This window comes from Solanum verrucosum, unplaced genomic scaffold (assembly GCF_900185275.1).
Source record: "Solanum verrucosum unplaced genomic scaffold, falcon-dt-bn FXZP01000213.1, whole genome shotgun sequence".
NCBI classification, from domain to species: domain Eukaryota; kingdom Viridiplantae; phylum Streptophyta; class Magnoliopsida; order Solanales; family Solanaceae; genus Solanum; species Solanum verrucosum.
In genome coordinates this window covers 154,180-170,204 of record NW_026020043.1, presented here as the reverse complement: position 1 = coordinate 170,204, position 16,025 = coordinate 154,180, and positions in this window count along the sequence as shown.

Sequence of the window (16,025 nt, the reverse complement as noted above, 5' to 3'; positions counted from 1 at the left end):
CGTCTTGTGCCATTATGTTCTTTCAATATCTATTCTTCCCCCTTTATGTAATCTTATAGCTCCAAATTCTATATGATTTTGGCGTTTATTCGATATGCATAGCTATAATTGATGTTTGAGATGTTTCAAAATATTTTTCTTACTGAGACAACGTCATGGAGTTAAATTTGATAAATTGGAGTGCAACTTGTTTACTTTTTCGATCATCTATTTCTTTTGGAAGGAAGGAAAAAGTGCTATTTGCTTTAACATTTTAAAGGTTAAGAATCATAAAGATTTGAGGCAAAAATATTTTAGTGAAGACAGTCTGTACCATCATTAAATATGATGGCAATTTGCATTGTGATACTAGTGTGTGCTAACATTTCTTTGTTTGCATTGAATATCCCTCTCCATCATGCAAATGCTGAGGGGGCTTCACTTCCCTTGCATACGATTCTTGATCAGGTTGATGTCATGACTGAAATTAAGTCTAGTTTGAGCAAATGTATCACTTAACATTGGCCCAAACTTTGTGATCACTTGGTTTTGTTGGCACACTGTTCTTTTGTGTATGTAGTCTATACTATAACCAACACCTTGTTTTTGAACTTGCGGTGGTCGCTTATTTTGATTGCAAGACAATTTGTCATTCCCTAAGAAGAACGATCATATAGATTAGAACTACAGATAAAACTAGTTACTCCATGTTGGACTTGTTCCTAGGTTGAAGCAAACTGTAATTTGAGATTCTCTGTTGTTACCAGATCCTTGCTATATTGGGGCTAATCCTCATTTTTGGAGCTTGTGATCCATGCTTTAACACTAGTGCATCCTTTTTAATCAGTGCTCTGACTCTAGTGCTTTTGTGCTGAATGTTATATTTTCATCTTAAATGTGCGAATGAACTTTCTTCACTTCTCATCGCTACTTTACTACTAGTGAAAGTGCAAAATTATGTGACCAGATGAGAATTCATTAGAAATCTGGAGTTCACTATCACTAGTTATTGTTCTCTTGTCAAGAGAGAGGAAATCTGGTCACGAGTTGAAAAACAAATGTCTATTTCTCAAAAATTGTGCACCATGACTTCGTATAGCCTGGGTGAAAGTCCTTGGGTTTGAAGGCCTGGTTGTACAAATGCTGCCTTCTCTGTGGAAATTCTTACCTTTCTTTATAACCACAACATTAAATGGTTTTGGATTAGGATCTACATCGCTAGGTAGACTTCCTTGGGCCATAGTATTCTGCACTCCAAAAATATGACCCATCTTTCTTTCAAGATTATACATGGCCAAGTCGTGTTTTTTAGCAGTAGCTGACTGATTTTGCCACTCATCGACTAATATCTTCAATCTCTCTTTAATCTCATCTAGTTGGCCCTAAATGATATTACCATGAGAAATTTGGGTGGTTCCTCCAATCTGGGTGTAGTTGTTCCCAAAATTTTGGTTTCCTCAGCCTCTACATTCGATTCCCACAAAATGTACGAATTCTAGGTTAGCTCTACACATATCTGCTGAATTATCAACTCCACAGGCTTCACAGAACAACTGAGATTGTTGAACTCACTAAACTTGAGCTTGTACCTACTCTTGACCCATAAAAAAATTGGTCAATTGGCTAAAGTTGTTCATCGCTGCAATTTGTGCTTGTATACTAGTCATTTCATCAACCTCTAGAATCTCTTCACTGTATCTTTTATTGGACTCACTGGTCAACTAAGGATTATTTGCCACCAACCTGATTAAGGCTTAGAATGAATATCTAAAGCCTTCACCTTTCATCTACCTAAAATCCAAGATCTCACTCCTTTATTTAGCTCCCTTCCCAGATGGAAAGAACCTTGCAAGAAACATTTTTGCCAAATCATCTCATGAAGTGATAGAGTTGGTATGTTCAACTGTAAGCCACATCTTGGCTTCCCCTAACAAAGAGAACAGAAACAGAGTGAGTCTCACATTTCGATAAAACATCCTGTGTGATGTAAGTATTTGCGATCTATAGGAAATTCTAGAGATGAGCCTATGGGTCCTCTTATGGTAAGCATGTGAACTTCTCGTTTGTGTGCAATAATTGCACCATATTCTACTCCATCTCCCATCTTCTAGTAATGATAGGTTTTATAGTATTATAGTTTACATTTTCTACTAGTGGGATTGCCACTTCGCGTATTCCGATTGGGGCTTGTGGTTGAGTTATCAGTACTGCAAGTGGTGGGTTGCGATGCACTTGCTCCTTCAACCTCTGATAAAGGAACCTTTTGGGTTTTGGTTGGAACGGATATAGATTTCCTTCAACTTTGGAGTGGTTTGCCTCCTGTTAGAGTTTTGCATAGAAGTTGTCTTCTACCCACAACAGCTAAGATTAACACTTGTAACAACAAAAATAACAAAAAATATCTCAAACTTTTCAATACTATACTACACTATTTATTATAACTAAAACAAGACAGGTAAATAAAATTGATATCATAGAGGTTGTTCATAAGAGAAGATAATACATTGCGCTATGGCGCTTGCGTAATATCTTCATATTTATATACAATTGCTATGCGAATTTCTACCATTTCGCTGACTCACAAAGTTGATATTATAGTCATGGTCTCTCGAGACTTTAACCGTCTACCTAGATTAGCCTCACACCTATATTTTTAAGTGATGGTGGCCATGACTTATATGAATGCAATTATATCTCCTGTATGGGAGCCAATTAGGACAAACTATCCTAGCTGCAAATCCTTTTCGCAGAATGCATCCTACTCCCCTTAATCCAGTTCTATCTCCAACTTTCCTCTCTCAAGTTAGAGATTATCCATTTATCCTATTGATCACAAATCAACGTAATAGTAAGTAAAGATTAAGAGAACAAAATATATGGTAGAAAATCGCAATAATAACTATTTAATACAAGACGAAGTTCAAACTATGGCCATAACCCTAGAAAGAGGGCTTTTAGCCACTCCAATCTGATTAAAAAAAGCTATAATTCATGTTATAAACAAGAAATAATTCTAAGTAAAGAGAAGAAGAGTTAACCCTAAGAGAATTTCTCTTTTTCTCTTGCTCCGTGCTTCCACAATAGTTGTCTCGTCCTACAAAATGGCATGAGAAATGGACTCACTCTACAAATAATTGTGTAAATTTTAGGAATCTCATTCAAGATTACATGGACAAAGGTTTATTCCGGATAGCATATCGACCAATGGGAATCGAGACAGACTAAGTATGGTTATTTATATTATTTAAAATACAGAAAAGGGCCCACCAAATTGGACTAGGAAAATGCCATTGTCCACGTTCGATGCACCTTGCGGTGTGAGGCAATGGGCTTCACCGTAGCATTGACTCCTCAAGCCGCTTCTGCTCGCCATGGGAATGCACCTGCTGGGTGCAAAACTCACGCTGGGACTGGTGCCGTTAGCCTCTGGGCCTCGGTTAGGGCTTGGCTCTGCTAGGTCCTTCCGGCTTGTCTCCATACTTGTCTTTGCATAAACAATGCACAAAGCACCTAACGTGAGTTCAAAAACATGTAAATGCATGCAAATTACGAGTATTAAGCTTGATTATCCTTAAAACATAGTGTGAACTCTTTCATGGAAAACTCTTGGTACAAATGTGTGTAAATACACCCAACATCATTAAGTAATTCCATGATTTGTTGGAATTTTATTTCACAATTTATAAATATCTCTTTTGGGATTCTTTCAGATATGGAAGTGAAGGATCAGGTAAAAACCGAGTCTGCAGATATGATGTCAACTAAGACAACAAGCTTTTATGAAGCCAAGAGATCATCCCCCAATGGATTATACCTGCATGAAGTTGTTAGCATGAGATAGAAAGGTGAATTTCGTGTGCGAGAAAAAGATGTTAGTGGTTAATTATTGAGTTGTACTCTAACTTCAACTTTTTTTAATGAGAGCTATTTTACTTGGTTGGTCAGAAAAAAGGAAGCTTGGAACTTAATTACTAGTGTTAGGAATATGCAGTGGTGATGTTCTAGGTGTAGATGTATCTGCAGGTCATCTGAAAATGAGATTTAGTGATTGCCATCCTGGGTGAGTTGCAGAAAGAATGGTATATTTCCTGTAAAACTCTCTTTTATGTGTTCTCCTGCATATTATGTGTTGGACATAGGATTAGTCAATTATATACGTGCTTCAATGCTAAGTGTATGACATATTACGAAGAAAACATAAAATAGCTTTAGATCGCAATTCAACAAGTACATATATAGAGGCTCATGCATGCACTGAAGCACTTTACATTAAAAATGAGCTTTAGCGGCAATTAATTAGCAATTGCGGCTAAATATGTATTTTTAGCGGCAATTAGCATTCTTTGTATATGTCCATAAAGGCTTTAGAGACATTGGATCTAATGGCACTTAACTAATGCCAGTAAATACTTTAGCACTCTTTATTAATGTGTCTATTTATTGCCGCTAAAAGTTGTTTTTGTTGTAGTGGGTGTGGCCTAGTGTTTAATGAATATGGAGGAGAATCATGAGTTCACAAATTCAAATATCAGTCAAGGCAAACAAACACTAGGTGATTGTTTCTCATTTGTCTAAGTTTTTATGCCCAGAGTTATCAAGAAGAGGTGAGTTTGATGTCTAGCACATATGTCTAACTTTGAAGAAGGGATATTTTGGATGAATTTTTGTCTATCCTGCTATTTCTGATAAAAATAAATTTTTCCAACATTTCACTCTTGTTTTCCTTTTCTCATTAGTTGCTTAGTGCTTTTGTTGTCACTTCCTCAATTTATGGCTTTATGTTGCAACTCTAGTTTCTTAGAATCCTGAAGTAGTAAAAGTTGAAGCAAAACTCTTAGTGATAAAGCTATTAGCAAAAGTAGTAATGTCCTATAGATTGCACCTCTTGTACTGTATCCATCTTGAGTTTTCTCTAGTCTTTATGCATTCATCGTTCTCACAGTTCAAAGGTAATTTTTCTATATTTATCTAAATTTTATCATATATTAAGATTATGATATGGCATATCTCCACTGCAGTGACTGAATTCTACCTTTGTGAGCAACGGTGTCAATGCCATCTCATTCCCTTTTCATGGTTCATTCGTTTACATGGCTTGTGCTGATGGACAGGTTTGCAAAGTTGATTCCATGTCGGGGAACATACTGCAAAAGATTAAAGCTTCCACTAAAGCAATATCATATTTATCTATCAGGTTTGTACCTGATGGAATATACGCTTCAACCAGTGAACTTGGGACCAGGTCCCTCGACAGAATTAAAGTGCAGAAAATAAATAGCACAATGTAAAATAGGCACAAAAGTTTTACGTAGAAACCTCCTTGCTCAAGGGAGTAAAACCACGACCTATCACATAGGACTTTTCAAACTGTTTTCACTAATCTTCTCAAGCAAAAGTGAAACACAGATTACAACACGAGATTAACCTCCTAATCTCAACCTAAGTAATATCCTATTACTTACACGAGCCTAAGCAATGCATCCATTACCCACTATACCCCTTACTGATTAATATAGACTTTTGACCGTAAGACACAAAGTTACCTCTAACTATGTTCTTACAAGACTCAAACAAAGTTTTGAAACGTTTCTAACAAGAGTGAAACGAATCCTACAAGTTAAACTCAACACAAAATTAAAGAACAACAGCAGGTACGGAAAGCACTTTTTTTGTTGATCAGGTCCTTGTTGTATGAGTTCTTGTGCTTGAGTTCTTCCTTGGAGATGGCCTTCTCTTTTTAATCTTGTGAGTTTTGTTTGCCAAATCTTGAATTTATGTTTTGGAGAAGATACTATATAAAAAAGACAAACTACTTAGTACCGCTTATTGGCTGAGAGCCTGCCGCTCAGGAAGGACGTGCACCTACCATATTAGAGGTGGCAACTTTTTTTAAAGCAATCTTGTCGTCCTTTCACATACGTAGTCTTGCAGGGACCAGGTGCCTTGCAAACTTTTCTTGGTGAGTTCTTGAGAAGACATACTGGCTCTCTCTCCTTTTGAATGAATGAATTAATTTGTTGTTTCTCATGTTGACTAAGTCAACCATAAAGAGTTATTGACCGTTGGAAAAACAACTTCATCCATTCTAATTGGTGTAGTACGCTGACGCCTCACCAACCTCTGACAAGAAAACTTTCCAGTTGTACACCATTATAAATCTAGACGAGAGAACTTTGCCAGGGACTAGGTGCTTGCATTTGTGAGGCACTGAGATAGACAGTCTCGTCAACTCTTATTGTTGGTGCAGTACACTGTACTTTTCACCTACCACCTCACATGACAGCTTTATAGCTGTTCCACATTTTGAATCTGGATGAGAGCACTCTGCCAGGGACTAGGTCCCATCAAAACACCTAGAATATATCATTTTCCCCCTTTTTGATGATGACACACAAATATTCCTCACGCTGAGTTTATTCATTCATTTCCCCTGCCAGCAGTCTCAATAACAAGGATCTGGTTCCTTGTTAGATTCGTAAGTTTGTTAAATCATCAAAACTTAATATCATCTCAAAACTAACATTTCCCCCTTTTTGATGATAACAGACTTATTCACCAGTTCCCCTTATCAACAAGAACTCTTCAGGTAACTGGAGTTTCATCATCCCCGAAGTTTGTCAAATCATCAAAACATCAAAATAGCATTTCCCCCCTTTTTGATGATGAAAAACTTGTTCAATTTTTTCCCCCTATCGGCATGAGCATCAAAATAGCATTTCCCCCTTTTTGATGATGAAAAACGTGTTCAACTTCTTCCCCCTATTGGCATGACCACGTCCTCTTCAAGTAGCTAGCATTGATTCCCCCTATCGGGATGACCTTGTCTTATTCAAGTAGCTAGCATTTATTTCCTCAATCGGCATGACCATGTTCTCTTCAAGTAGCTAGCATCATTGATCTCATACCTTAACAATATTCCCTCTTTTGACATCATAAAAAAGGTTAAAGTAGTAAACCAAGTTGACGGAGATGCAGTTCAAGAAAATCCATGGCAACTTGGGCAACACTGAGCATGAGTAAAAATGCATAAAGTAATGAGACAAGTCAGTAGAAACAAGACATTTTTCATTCATAAACAAAAGATCAGCAATCAAAGCATTGCACCTATTATTACGAATGAGAACCAGAACAATGCCCACTCAGTTTCTATAGAAAAAGAGGAATGAGGACTGACTTAGAAAGTTAGGAAGAGAAGGGATGACTTAGAGGCAAGGGATTGAAAGAATAAAATTAGTAGAGCATATCCCTTAGCATGGTATTTTTAGAAGCCTCTCTTGAAGTTCACATTCTTTGCTGCCCAGCCTTCATGTTGAACCTTCAGGGCTGCCAGAAATTGAGCCTTCAGGCAACCCATTTCAGTAACCTTGTTAGCAAGAGCAACTATCATAGCTTCCAACAATAGCCTGAGTTTCTCATGACAGAAGGATTGGTGAAATAAAACTTACTCAAGGCCTATGAGATGAATAGATCAATAATTGAGGAACCATTTAAAAAAAATAAATTCTTTTTCAATATTTCTTTAAATCAGACACCCTCTTATTCAGAATACTTTGAGTTCTCAAAATATCAACTTCGTCCTTTTTGAACATCATCTTTTCCACTTCTTCATTTTGCTTCATAGACCTGGTCCCTCTTCACACTTAAAAACATCTTCATCAAAAAATTCTCTAGTAAGAACAAAAGGGTTTAACCATTTGATGTGTTTTTGAGAGAGGAGAAAATAGAGTTTTAAATTTTTTTGATTTTGGAAGGGGATTTAAAAAGAAATGTGGAGTATAAAGGAAGTGAAATGTTGTATTGTGGAAGAAAGTGTCATTTTGTTATTTAAAAGACGGGACAATGGTCAGATACCTGAATGACAGACATGTGGCAATTGCAACAGTTACATGCATAATTCAAACTGCAATGTTAAGAGTGCTAACCTTCGAGAACGGATCGGGTCCCTTTCTGTTGTTTGAATGTGATTGCTTAGATCTGTCCTGACCTCCCTTTTGCTTCAGTCCTTTTGCCATATGTGTGTATCGACAAAAGGCATAAGACTGAACTTGCTAAAACATGCATAACTGAAAAACAAGGTGACCTGCTCCCTTTGCATAGTCATGAGAGAGTTGACTGCTTTAGGCAGGATCCATTCAAGAAGGTTTCAGCATTCCCAATATCAATTTGACTATCTTAGCCAGGTCTTCTAAGAGCTTTAAGATATTTCTTGATCCACCAGAGTTGAGCACATCAAGCTGCACTTTCCACATTCTCTACCTTAGTTTTTGAAAGAGCAACTGAATTTTGCCTTTTAGTTCCCCATGAGTGAGAGATCAGCCTATAGCATAAGCCACTCCTGAGGTAGTCTTTCCATCAACTTGATACCCACCATAATCAGCATCACATGTACCTCCAAATAAAAAAGTCTCCTGATGGACAGAGTAGAACCATGTCCCTGTTTTCTTCGAGTGTTTTCGGATTCTCTTACCAGCCCTTAAATGTAATTCATTTTTACAAAAATAGGGTCTCTGAACCAGGTTAATCAGCATCCACCTTCAAATTAGTGCCCATAAGAGTATGAATTGTCTAGGCACCCATAACATGAAACCTTTTCAGCAGCTTCTCTGAACTGGTACCAGGTCCCTGTCATTGATCAGACATTAATTGCCATGAACGTTGTGTTATCTTCTTCCCTTTAGCTAAGTTCCTATGAGAGTATACAACTGGTCCTTGCTTAGGTCTTTAGTGAAGATGTCAGCCACTTGATCTTCCATTTTGCAGAACTTCATTATCACATTACCCCTCTCTAATATTGTCTTGACTTCAAGTATGTTAGCCATTTGAGCAGATCATTAATGTACTTTTCTTGACACTAGAGGGTACCTTTATAGGTTTGCTTGATCTACAGCTCCAACAAGAAATTTAATTCTTCCATTATGCTCACTTCAAAACTCACTATTCAAGAGTGCAACAAACTCTTCACAAAACACCTCAAAGGTTGCTTCAAAGATGACATTATAAATATGTACTTGAATAATCAGTAATTCCTTTCCTAGTCATTTCAAAAAGAGGGTTTTTTTTCAATTTTACCTCTTTTGAAGCCATTGTTGAAAAGGAATTTGGACAACCTATCAGCTTGTTGGGGAACCGAGTGTCATACTTTGCTTCTTTCAAATTGAGCTTGATTAGCTTCTTCATTCTCACCTTCAAAATTCACATTATCAGTTTGAAATGCACCATCTTTGTTCAGCATTGTCTAACGGACCGGGTCCCTCATCAGGTTTATCATCTGCATCAGCTTCCTTGAGATTGCTGGATTCATGAAAAGGATGTTCTTCGTGAAGCTCATTATTTAGACCGTTTCTCTGAAGGAACCTTTCCATCTCAGAATCTTCTTTATTTTGCAACATCTCAACTTTTCTAGACTCATCAAAAATCACATGACCACATTTTTATATACCCGATAAGACCTGCTGAGGAAGAATATACCATAACTATTATTTCATCAGTATTGAGATCAAACTTCTCAATATCATCCTTTTGGTCACAGAACGTGAACTATTCGCCACTTCAGCTGAAAGTTCTTTGGAAGATTAAAGCCTGTTTATTCCACTTGAAAGATGGTCTCATGTGCTTCTCTTTAACACCAGCGTCACAACCTTTGTCATCTGCAAATTTCATTTTGTGCAGACTGGGGACCAGGTCCCTTGACACAAGTTTGTGCAGTAGAGAAGCATTCACATGAGCACGCCTCTTGTGTCATATCTCAGAATTTTCACCTTGAGCACTAAGACAACTTAGACTATCACTACGAGCAATATTCAATTCAGCAATGAACATGTTCTTGCATCTCTTTTCTGTTAAGATCATCACACGAGAGAGCAAGTTTGTGACAACACACTTTCTGATAAGATTACACTTTATTTCATTCATAACAGATCTGTCCAACACTTACAAGATAATACTTCAACTCATTGACATAGTACACAACTTCAAACGAGTGGAACTTTCAAGTTCTGCCTACACCAAGAATGTACCATTTCTTGCCATTACCAAAAGAGACAGCCCCATCTTGAAGTGACTTGAGAGAGATGAAGTTTTGTAGTTTTCTCAGTCATGTGCTTTGAGCATCCACTATTCATAAACCAACACTGATTGATGCTCCCTCCTCTCACTTGCATAGAAAATCACTTGTTAGCCTTGGGAACCCATTTGAGACGGAGTTCCCAGTAAGCAGATAACAGAGTGATAAGAAAATCTTTTGTCTAGTAAGGCATGCTGGTTTTCATTAACTTGGGACCAGAAGCAGGACCATGTCCCTTCTTCAGTCTAGTCCTCTGTTTGAAATAGTTTGACGAACTTCCTTCATATTTTTTCAAAATCGGACAAATTTTCTTAAAATGTCCATCTCGACCACAGTGCACATACAATAGATTATCAACATCAGAAACATTTTTTCTATGAGGATTGTATGAGGAATTTATCTTGTTACAGCCCATGCCTCTTCTACTGTTGTTGCCTTGACCAATCAAATTTGTAAGAATCTTAGAGGAATTGGTCTATTTGAGAGATTTTCCCAGTTCCTTTTTTACACAGACCAGGTCCCTCTCCAGCTCAAAATTTCTCTCTAGAGACAAATTCATATTTATTTCAGCAGTGTGCAACTTATTTTCAAGCTCCAGTTGCAAGCTGCTGGCCTCGTTCTTTCCTTCAAAAACTGTAGTAGTCGCCCCTTTTATCTTTTCCTTTACTTTTAGATTTTCAGCTTCTAGAACAACCATCTGACTTTCAATATCAGATATTTGGGCAACTAAAGTAATTTTTCCACCTTGAGAGATGTCTAGGCTATTGTTCACAAGATCCTTCTCAGTCGTCATCTTACTTATCAAATTAAGTAATATAACAACTAGCTTTCTCAATTTACGGGTAGAAAAAGTATTCAAGTTTTGCTTGAAATAAGATAGGGTTACCATTTCATCAGTATCTTCCTCATTTGAAGTTTTGATGAAAGCATCATTAGAGCACTCAGAGTCATCTGATTAACTCGAGGAATCTTCTCATGCAGTCATATCCCTTTTCACCGCCTGGAAAAAGGCTTCACTCTTTCTTATCTTGGGACGGACCTGGTCCCTCTCTTCATCTTTACCTTCTTCAATCTTGACATATTCTCTGTGGTCACCCTTGTACATAGGACAGTTTCCAATGGAGTGACCTGGTTGATCACACTTGTGACACATTTCACTTAAGCTGGTAGCCTTATCATGATTTTCTTTCTTCTGATCAATATCATTAGTCAGATCTGCCTTCATGTCTTCACCCTTGAGAATGAGACCTTTTCCCTTTCTATGCATCTCATGAACTTGAAGATGCTCAAATAGTGTACACAAAGTCACTACTTCAGATTCCCTTATCTCATTTCCAGTCACAAAATCATTAGTCCAAGATCTGGGGAGAATTTCCAATATCTTGGAGACTTGCTTGCACACAGGGACTAGTTCTTTAAGGAATGTAAGCTCATCTGTAATGGTGGAGAATCTGGTGCACATTTCATGAATGGGTTCACCATCTTTCATGGTTAAACTTTCGAACTGAGTAGTAAAGAAATCTAGCTTAGATTTCATTATTTTCTCAATGCCTTAATAGGTTGTTCTGAGCAGATCCTAGATGTCGTCAGCTGATTCGCACGAGGAGATCAGATCATATTCGTTAACTCCAATACCACACATAAGTGGCTTCCTGGTTTTGTGATTTTTCTGAACTAGTTTCTTGTCAGAGTCAAAATATTGTTTTCTAGTTTTGGGAATGACTCTTTCGATCTCTCCAACCTTAACCTTCATGGTTGGCACATAAGGACCTTCACATATCACGTCCCATACTTAAATGTTTTAAAACATGAGATAGTCTCTCATTGAATCCTCTAGTGTTGAAAGAACTAACCATCCAAAAGAGGAGGTCTTGTGGGAGACTGACTTCTTTGCATGATCACTGGTGTCGTCATATCCTTCAACAATCTCTCTTTTGGTGTTAACAGACAGAGAGCCTAAGCTCTAATACCATTGATGGAATGTGCGCTTCAACGAGTCAACTCGGGACCAGGTCCCTCAACAGAATTAAAGTGCAGAAAATAAATAGCACAATGTTAAACAGGCACAAAATTTTTATGTGGAAATCTCCTTGCTCAAGGGAGTAAAACCACGGCCTATCACACAGGACTTTTCAAACTGTTTTCACTAATCTTCTCACGCCAAAGTGAAACATATATTACAACATCAGATTAACCTCTTAATCTCAACATAAGTAATATCCCTATTACTTACATGAGCCTAAGCAATGCATCCTTCGCCCACTATACTAACCCTCACTGATTAATATAGACTTTTGACCGTAAGACACCAAGTTACCTCTAACTATGTTCTTACAAGACTCAAACAAAGTTTTCAAACGTTCGAATAAGAGTGAAATGAATCCTTAAAGTTAAGCTCAATACAAACATTCAAGAACAACAGCAGGTACGGAAAGAACTTCTTCTGTTGATTAGGTCCTTGTTGTATGTGTTCTTGTGCTTGAGTTCTTCCTTGAATATGGCCTTCTATTTTTAAGCTTGTGAGTTTTGTTTGCCAAATATTGAGTTTCTGTTTTGGAGAAGACGCTATACAAAAAAGACACAAACTCCTTGGGACCGTTTATTCGCTAAGAGTTTACCTCTTTGGAACGACGTGCATCTACCACATCAGAGGTGGCAGCTTTTCTGACAGTTGTCTTGTCGTCCTTTTACATACGCAGACTTGCAGGGACCAGGTCCTTTGCAAACTTTTCTTGGTGAGCTCTTGAGAAGATTTGCTGGCTCTCTCTCCTTTTGAATTAATTAATTAATTTGTTGTTTGTCATGTTGACTAAGTCAACCATAAAGAGTTATTGACCGTTGGACAAACAACCTCATGCATTCTGATTGGTGTAGTACGTTGACGCCTCACCAACCTCTGACATGACAGCTTTCTAGCTGTACCATTATAAATCTAGACGAGAGAACTCTACTAGGGACCGGGTCCTTACATTTGTGAGACAGTAAGACATGCAATCTCGTCTGCTCTTATTGTTGGTGTTGTACACTGCACTTTTCACCTACCACCTGACATGACTGCTTTACAGTTGTACCACATTTTGAATCTAGATGAGAGCACTTGGGACCAGGTCCCTGCATTTGTGAGGATCATCAAAACACCTAGAATATATCATTTCCCCCTTTTTTTATGATGACACACAAATATTCCTCACACTGAGTTTATTCATTCATTTCCCCTTCCAACAGTCTCAATAACAATGATCTGGTTCCTTATTAGATTCCCAAGTTTGTTAAATCATCAAAACTTAATATCAGCTCCAAACTAATAGTAAAATCATCAAAACTTAATATCAGCTCCAAACTAATAGTACCTACATGTTCATTGTCTTTGATAATGGTTACATTTTGAGAATCTTGCATTTTGGTCTTTGATGAGTTACTGAACTATTGGTATCTTTTAGCCCGTCTGTAGTTTTTGTAATGCAAAATGGGTACCCCTAACAACGATACAAGATCCCCTTTACTAAGAGTTAGCAAGATTCTTCTCATGTAATACTTGATCACTATATGTTCTGAATACATGTTATTGCTCCATTTGTGTGTACCTGGTGTTGGCATTCTTGTAGTGGTTTTCTCCTTGTAGCAACTGACATTCTATGATAAATTTGTTTCTGCGTAAACTGGTTACTCTTTCGGGTATCTGTCAAGCCATATGGGAAAATATTAGCAACAAAAACTTCTCAATTGAAGATTTTCACTTTCTTGGATGAAAAAAGGTCCAGAACAATTGTTCTCTTGTCAAGAGAGAGGAAATGTGGTCACAATCTCCAATAATATTTCACACCATGACATCGTACTCTCAGGTAAAAGTCACCTGGTTTGTAGGCCTTGTCGTATGAATTCCACCAATTCAGGGTCCTTATCAGGTTGATTTATATAATGGTCCATGAGTAGGAGATCAGATAGAACAATACCAAATAGGGAATGATGTAGAATCCCATCGAAGACATGATGATATATTTTATTTGCAAAAACTCCCAATAGAGATCGGGATCTTCTCTAAAATGGGAAGATCTAGGATAGACGGCCAACCTCCTGGAGAGAGCGATGTGCATAGACCAAGTGAGTAGGAATGCAACTCCGTGGGCCGTTTGTCGGGTTTGATTGGTGGTGGTATAACACTTTTCCCAAAGGATTAATACGAAACACTCGCGTCATAGAACTCCATCCCAGAAGCAAGATCTTCCCTTTACTTTGAACAACTCCCCCCAAACCTTAATGATTTTGTGTCGAATCGGATGTCCATATCCAAACTTCCCATTCGATGAGACCCGGGTTTAGTAGTTTACATTTTCTAGTCCACGCCTAACCTCGTTAGAAAGTGGAATTGGCTAGTTATTTGCATATCTTTTACATCACCGTTCATCCGTGGTCGTACGTCCTTGATTTACCAGTCGATAAAATCTCTGAGATTGACCAGCCAACTAGGTTGGTTTGACTATTCTTTTTTATTTAAAATTAGTCGGCTATCTGTGTGAGTCACTTTCTTCTAGGCTCCGCTGGACAACACAATTTAGCCTATACAAAAAATACTAGGTGATTCTTCCCATCTGACCTAGCATTGGTGAACAGAGTTACCTGATACCTATTGTTGGTGGGAGGTGCTAGGTATCCATTGAATGAGTCGAGGTGCATGAAAGTTGGTCTGACGCCACTGACATAAAAAAATATATAAAATACTACTTGAAAAAAGCATTGTAATGTAGTGTCCTAGTCGGAAAGAGAGTCTAACGTAATATCTATAATAAGGTCTCAATATAATATTGTAGATACACAATTCAATAATATTTTTCTCTATTTTCTCTCATATGGTATCGAAGCTTCTACGATCCTGGTAGAGAATCAAAGAGTTTCCACTACTGCAAGCGTCTATGACCAATATATGATACCGATCTGAGTAGTGGTTATGTTAACAAAACAAAGGCCAATGATATATGCATGAATCCCATATTCGGTGGAAGAGAACTCAGCCAGAGAGATCATCGTGCGTCAATTTCTGGCGACTTTCTAGAGAAGAGTTTCACCCCTAGATCAGTTAGTAAGAGTGTAACATGTCCCATCAACAAGGAGATTATGTTGATTATGTAGAAGATGAGTATGAATTGAAAGAACTAGATGAGTTTATTAATGAGTTCCAAGGCGTAGACTTGGGTGTCTTTTGATTTCGATGTAGATGAGTTGCAAGGCATAGACTTGGATGACTTTGATTTTGATGTAGAAGAGTTCCTAGGCATAGACTTAGGTAGCTTTGATTCAGATGTAGATGAGTTTGAGTACATGAATAAAAAATGTAAGATATTTCGGATGTTGAGGTAAGGAAGGGAAATGATATTGAAGGGATCCCCTGGGAAAGGGCTACCATAACCAGGTAGACAACTAGGCAAAGAAGACTCTAGCTCTTTCAGAGCTGTGAAAAAAAATTCCTCAATATTGTGAGACATCAAAAAAGACGTGTAAAACCACAAAGAAAAACAGTTTGTACTTTGAATCCAGATAGAGTGCTAGATCCATTAAATCAATGTTCTCTCACCCCCTCCCCCCTTGTTGAGGAATCTGGTCTAGCCATCTTCTATGCGTGGTGCATACCTATTGTCTTGTTTTTCTATCATTTATTGGTCATCATTGACCTACGTGAAAATTGAAATTATCAATTTATCCGCGCATGTAGCACGACTCGAGAATCATTCATAAAATGTTTAAGTGGGATTTATGAAGACTCGAGTAAGGACTCTTGCGGTGAAATATTAGTCGCTTATTACTAGTGGATTGCAAGGAGAACTCATCATCAAGTATTTAGATAAGCCTAGAGTTTGATTTTGTTCTCGCCGGCGTTTGTCGATGATGTCATTACCACTGCTATTCAGATTAACAACAGTGCTAGTGCGACACTTTATTTTATATCTTCAAATAATGATTCAAGAGTTAAAGATTTCGATTTGGATCA